The following is a 5,449-nucleotide window of genomic DNA, read 5'->3' on the forward strand; positions in this document are numbered from 1 at the left end:
CATCAGGGCGGAGTACGAGGGTGTAAGGCTGGCAGGAGAGGACAGCGAGGGTGAGGAGCGGCCGGTGAGCGGCAGTGCCCCCGGTGGAGGAGAGAAGGGAAAGGGCGGACAACAGAAGACGGTGGAAGAAGAGCGGCAGGAGGAGGAACAGCCAGGAACATCGCGAGAGGTTGAGGACAACGAGGGCAGCTGGGCAACGGTGGTGAAGTCGGGGCGCCGCCTGAAGGGGAGGGGAGCGCCGGCGGCACCAGCACCAGTAGTGGAGGAGAAGGTGACGGCCCTGCAGGGCAAGAGGGCGAGGAAAATGAAGAAGAGAGTGGGAGAGAAACAGCTACGACAGGAGACCCAGGAGAAGAAGAAGAAGACCGTCGAGGGGGAAGACGAGGAGGAAGACCAAGTCGAGGTAGGGGGCCCTGAGAGGATGGAGGAGGAAGCAGGGCACCTGACTACCTCGACCGACTCGGAGGACGACACGGACGGAGAATCCCTCCCTGCAGGACAAGGATCGGGACCAGGACCAACGTCGATGTCCGTATACTCGGTCGCGCAGGAAGCGACGTCGGACGGCAGCCCGTTTGTGACCTGCCAGCCGGACACGCCCACCCCCGAACAAGGAATCCAGGACAGCCCCTATGAAATCGGATACATGTCCACTGGGGACTCATCAGTGAGTACAGCAGGGACAGCAAGCTCCCCCGAGCAAAGCCCTGGGGAAGAGATGGAGAGTGACGTAAACCCCCATGACCCGCCATGACCCTTGCGGCAGCAACGGTCAATGTGAGGGGTTTGAGGAAGCAGGACAAGAGAGCGGCAGTCTTCCAATACCTGTCTCAGAGGCACCTGGACGTGGTCTTCCTGCAGGAAGTCCACCTCAAGGACCTCAATGACGTGAGGACCTTTCGGAGGGAGTGGAGGAAGGGTCCTTCGTGGTGGAGCGTCGGAGGGGTGAACTCCACTGGCGTCGGCATCTTGTGCGGCTCACCAGGTTTCGTCGTTCAGTCGGTCAGCTCGGCAATCCCCGGACGTCTGCTGGTGGTAGACGGGATCTGGAGGAGAACCAGGATCAGGTTAATCAGCACGTACGCCCCAGCAGACAGACGGCAGCAGGGCGCTTTCCTGAAAGACCTGGAGCCCCTGCTGTATACCAACAGGGAGCTGATCGTGGGCGGCGATTTCAACATCGACCTGGGAGACGCACACGGCCAGGGAGTTCATCTTTTGAGGTCCTTGATCGAAGACTTCGGCCTTAGAGACGGGTTTCGGAACGTCGCACACCACACGTGGGACAACGGGAGAGGGATCTTCCGGCGTTTGGACTACATCCTCTCTACTGTAAAGTGGAAAGTCCTGAGCAGGCAAGTGACCCCTACCTGGTTTTCGGACCATCGGCTGCTATCGGTCTCTTTTGGTGTTGAGGACCCCGGCTTCCAGGCTGGATACTGGAAGCTGAACAGGCAAGTTCTGCAGGAGGCGAGATATCGGAAGAAGATCGAATCAGTGCTGAGGGACTTTGAGAAGAGGAGGGAGCTTTACAGCTCCTCGGTGCACTGGTGGGAATCATGTAAAGAGACTCTCGCGACGGTCACCAAGCGTTACTGCTGGATCCGGCGGAGTCTGGAGGAACGCCAGTGTGCCCATCTTCAAGAAGAGCTCGAGGCACTGTACGAGCAGCTGAACCAGGGGGGCGCTTTTGACGGCAAAAGGATTGCTATTGTTAGAAGCCTGCTCAGAGACCAGTGGCTGCAGAGGGCAAAGGACTTTCTTTTCAGACTGCGGGGAGTGTGGAGAGAAGGGGAAGAACGATGCTCGCCCCAGTTCTTCGGCGCTGTGAGGAGACGCCAGGAACGGTGTCTCTTCGAAAGCATCCAGCGCGAAGACGGGACTGCAGCCACGGACATACCCGGGATGTTAGAGTGCGCCACAGGTTTCTACACGTCTCTGTTTCAGGAGAAGGAGACCGACTCCAGCATCAGGGAGAAGCTCCTGGAAGGTGTGGAGAGGGTGGTGGACGATACCTCCACCCTGGTCGGGCCAGTGTCAGGGGCAGAACTGGAAAAAGCAATGCTCGGACTGAAGAAGGGCACTGTCCCTGGCATTGACGGGCTACCGACAGAGTTCTACTCCACTTTCTGGAGCCACCTGGAGCCCTTCTTGGTGCAGGTCTTCAATGAGGCCCTGAACAGCGATGATCTGGGCCTCTCCATGAAGACCGGGGTTATCTCACTGATCCATAAAGGCGGAGACAAGGCGGACCTGGGCAATTGGAGGCCGATCCAGCTTCTGTGCACAGACTACAAGATCTTGGCCAGGGTGCTGGTCGGCCGCCTGAGGACGGTGATGCCGGAGCTGGTTGGGGCAGACCAGACATGTGGCGTGGCAGGCCGGAAGATCAGCTGGAATCTGCAGCTGATCCGGGACACCATCGCCTGGGTGGAGGATAGAGGCCTGCCGCTCATGCTGGTGAGCCTGGACCAAGCAAAGGCGTTCGACCGGGTCCACCACGGAATCCTGTGGGCACTCCTGCGGAGGAAGGGTCTGCCTGACAACTTTGTCAGGTGGATCAAGACGCTATACACTGGCGCGAAATCCCGGGTATGTGTGAACGGAGCAGTAGGGAGGAGTATCCCAGTAAGATGTGGTGTGCGACAGGGCTGTCCGCTGTCACCCCTGCTGTACGTCACTTACCTCGAACTCCTGCTGGACCAGCTGCGGAGGGATCCTGCAGTGAAAGGAATACAGGTGCCAGGTGGAGGCGGGCAGGAGGCGAAGATCGCCGCCTACGCGGATGACATCACACTCTTCCTGAGCTCCGAAAGAAGCTTGGGGAGAGTATTGGAGATCGTGGAGGCGTATTCCAGAGGCACCGGCGCCCAACTGAACCACGCCAAGAGCCTAGTGAAACTGTTTGGAGCCTGGTCGTACGAACCGCGGATTGTCGGGGGACTGACAAGGACGACGGACCCGGTGAAAGTCTTAGGGGTCCTTTTTCACACCACGGACCCCGCGGGCTTGAACTGGGAGGCCAGGTTCCGGAAAGTTAACCAGAAGCTGGGCCTTTGGCAGCGGCGACACCTAACGTGGATCGGAAAGGCGCTGGTGCTGAAGGTGGAAATCCTGCCCCTTCTGCTCCACCTGGCAGTGGTATACCCCCTACCTGCGATGAAAAGAAAAGAACTCGCACGAGCTGTCTTCACTTTTGTGTGGGGGCACACGTACGAGCGCATCAGGAGAAAGGACATGAGCAGGCCTGTTGAAGATGGGGGCAGGGGGATACTGGACCTCCCAACGAAGCTGGACTGCGCTTTCGTGGCAGGACTGTGCGTGGTCCTGCATAGCAACCCGCCTCACCTGTGCAGTCGTTTCGTGAGCCTCTGGCTCTCGGCACACATGCGACACCTGACCGTCTGGAGCAACACGACCCCGAAAGCCGAGCGGCTCCCGCTGCACTACCGCCACGCAGTGCAGTGGCTGCGGGCACACCCGGAGGTAAGGGACGGTACAACTGCGCTGAGCCACCGAGAAATGTACAGTACCGTTATGGAGGAGGACAGGCCAGCGATCCTGGGTGTGCCCAGGGACACCTGGCAGCAGGCCCAACCGAAGGGCCTGGACAACAAGTTAAAGGATCTAAACTGGCTCGGCATATGGGGTCGGATGACGGTCAGGGCGGTCATGCACTCGCATGGCCTATCCAGGCAGAGCCAGTGCCCGAGACAAGGCTGCACAGCAGAAGAAACAGTCCATCATGTTTTCTGGGAGTGCGGGTTCGCACAGAAGGTGTGGAGGTCCAGTCAACCCCTTTTCAAGCAGGTGGGCTTGGTTTTCCCCTTGTCCCTAGCATTGGTGATGAAAGGAGTGCCCGGTTCCAGAAGGTGGAATGCGCGCTTCCTCCTCTGGCTACTGATCAGCCTAACCAAGCTCTGCGTGTGGGACGCACGGACAGAGCTGGTTAGGCACAACGTGGAGACACCAGTCCCAGGCATCCTCCAGAAAGTAAGAAGAGATGTGGCAAGAAGAATCCAATGGGACGTCAAGCGCTGGGGTTTTGCGGCTGCGAAGGAGCGCTGGAAGGACTTGATCACGTGGTGTTAAAGGTGGTGGGTAGTTTGAAAATTTAAGCACTTTTTGTACTGTTTTCTAATAAAAAAAAAAAAAAAAAAAAAAAAAAAATCTGTTCTTATCAGTTTAATATCTGATACGTCCCCCATCGGGGGACCACATATTAAACGGATTTTTGGAACAGGGAGCTGGATCAGGAGCTTGCTCCCTCCTCTCCACGCATCGGCCCGGTATTGCAGCGCCTCCGGGAGCGGTGCACCACCTTCTCTCAGCGGTGAAAAGACAGACGTAGCAAGCAAGCAAGCAAGCGAGGTGGACTGGAGCTCCTTCTTCTCGGGTCTCGTCTCTCGTCCATCTGTGTGTCTCTCTCTCCCCCTCCCCCTCCCCGTCTCCGTTCCCGTGCTCCCTCTGTGCACTTTCCCGCGTCTCGACTCTCTGGGCAAGCAGGCCGGCCCCCTTTTCGGCTCCCGTGCGTTTTCCCTCCAAAAAACTTAGTTTTTTCAGCCTTTTCCCAGGGAGGCAGGCGTGGCTTTGTGTGTGTGTGTGTGTGTGTGTGTGTGTGTGTGTGTGTGTGTGTGTCCCCGTCCTCGCAGGCGGGCCCCTTTCGACAGCCGGGCGGTTTCCCTCCAAAAAACTTAGTATATACACCTTTTCTTCCTTTTTTTCCGGCAGGCGGGCAGGCGCGCGCGTCTGTGTGTGTGTGTGTGTGTGTGTGTCCCCGTCCCTCCCGAGAGAGCGCTGCCCCTTGCCTCTGCCCGCAGGTGCCGACGGTCCGCTTTCGCTTGCAGCTCGCTCGGCACAGCTGCTGCTGGTGGGAGGGGCCTAAGCTAAGGAGGCCGGCCGGCTGGCGCCCCCCTGCGGCTGCGGTCGTTGTCGGGCCGTTGACAGGAGATCCAAGAGCAGGGCCCCCGCCCGGGACTGGCGGGCAGGCAGGCGAGCAAGCAGGCAGGCAAGAGAGGGGGAGAGCGGAGTCCGGGCGGCCGGCAGCCGCGTGCGGACCGGGCTCCCGAGGCGTCGGCCTGCGCCGCTGCGCGCCAGCCGGACGCCCGCGCGCCCGCCCAAGGCCGGCGTCGGGCATCGCTTCTCGGCCTTTTGGCTAAGATCAAGTTCAAGTGGCATGCCCGCAGTTCTTGTCTTGCCAGAGGTCTAGAAGGCGATCGAAGATTCTGAAGAGTGCTTGAGCTGGTATCGCTCTAGGTTGAGCCTAGGGGGTTAAGGCCAAGCAGCAGCTGAGCTGGGTGGAATCCGGCATCAACGTTCTCTCTCTCTGCTCTCTCCTCTCCTCTCCCCTCCCCCTTTCTCTTGCTCCGCCTCCTTGGCCTCTTGGCTGGAAGTGGGTACACGTGGCCTGCCCGCGGTGCTTGCTTTCTTCCTCGAGACTCGGAAGCGC

The 5,449-nt window shown here is 59.3% G+C and overlaps 1 pseudogene; it reads left to right on the forward strand.

Annotated features, from left to right (window-relative positions):
* Nucleotides 1–4,117: 4,117 nt before the first annotated feature.
* Nucleotides 4,118–4,323, forward strand: LOC138235114 (U2 spliceosomal RNA; annotated as a pseudogene).
* Nucleotides 4,324–5,449: the final 1,126 nt, after the last annotated feature.

The sequence above is a fragment of the Lepisosteus oculatus genome, unplaced genomic scaffold, assembly GCF_040954835.1.
Source record: "Lepisosteus oculatus isolate fLepOcu1 unplaced genomic scaffold, fLepOcu1.hap2 HAP2_SCAFFOLD_760, whole genome shotgun sequence".
NCBI classification, from domain to species: domain Eukaryota; kingdom Metazoa; phylum Chordata; class Actinopteri; order Semionotiformes; family Lepisosteidae; genus Lepisosteus; species Lepisosteus oculatus.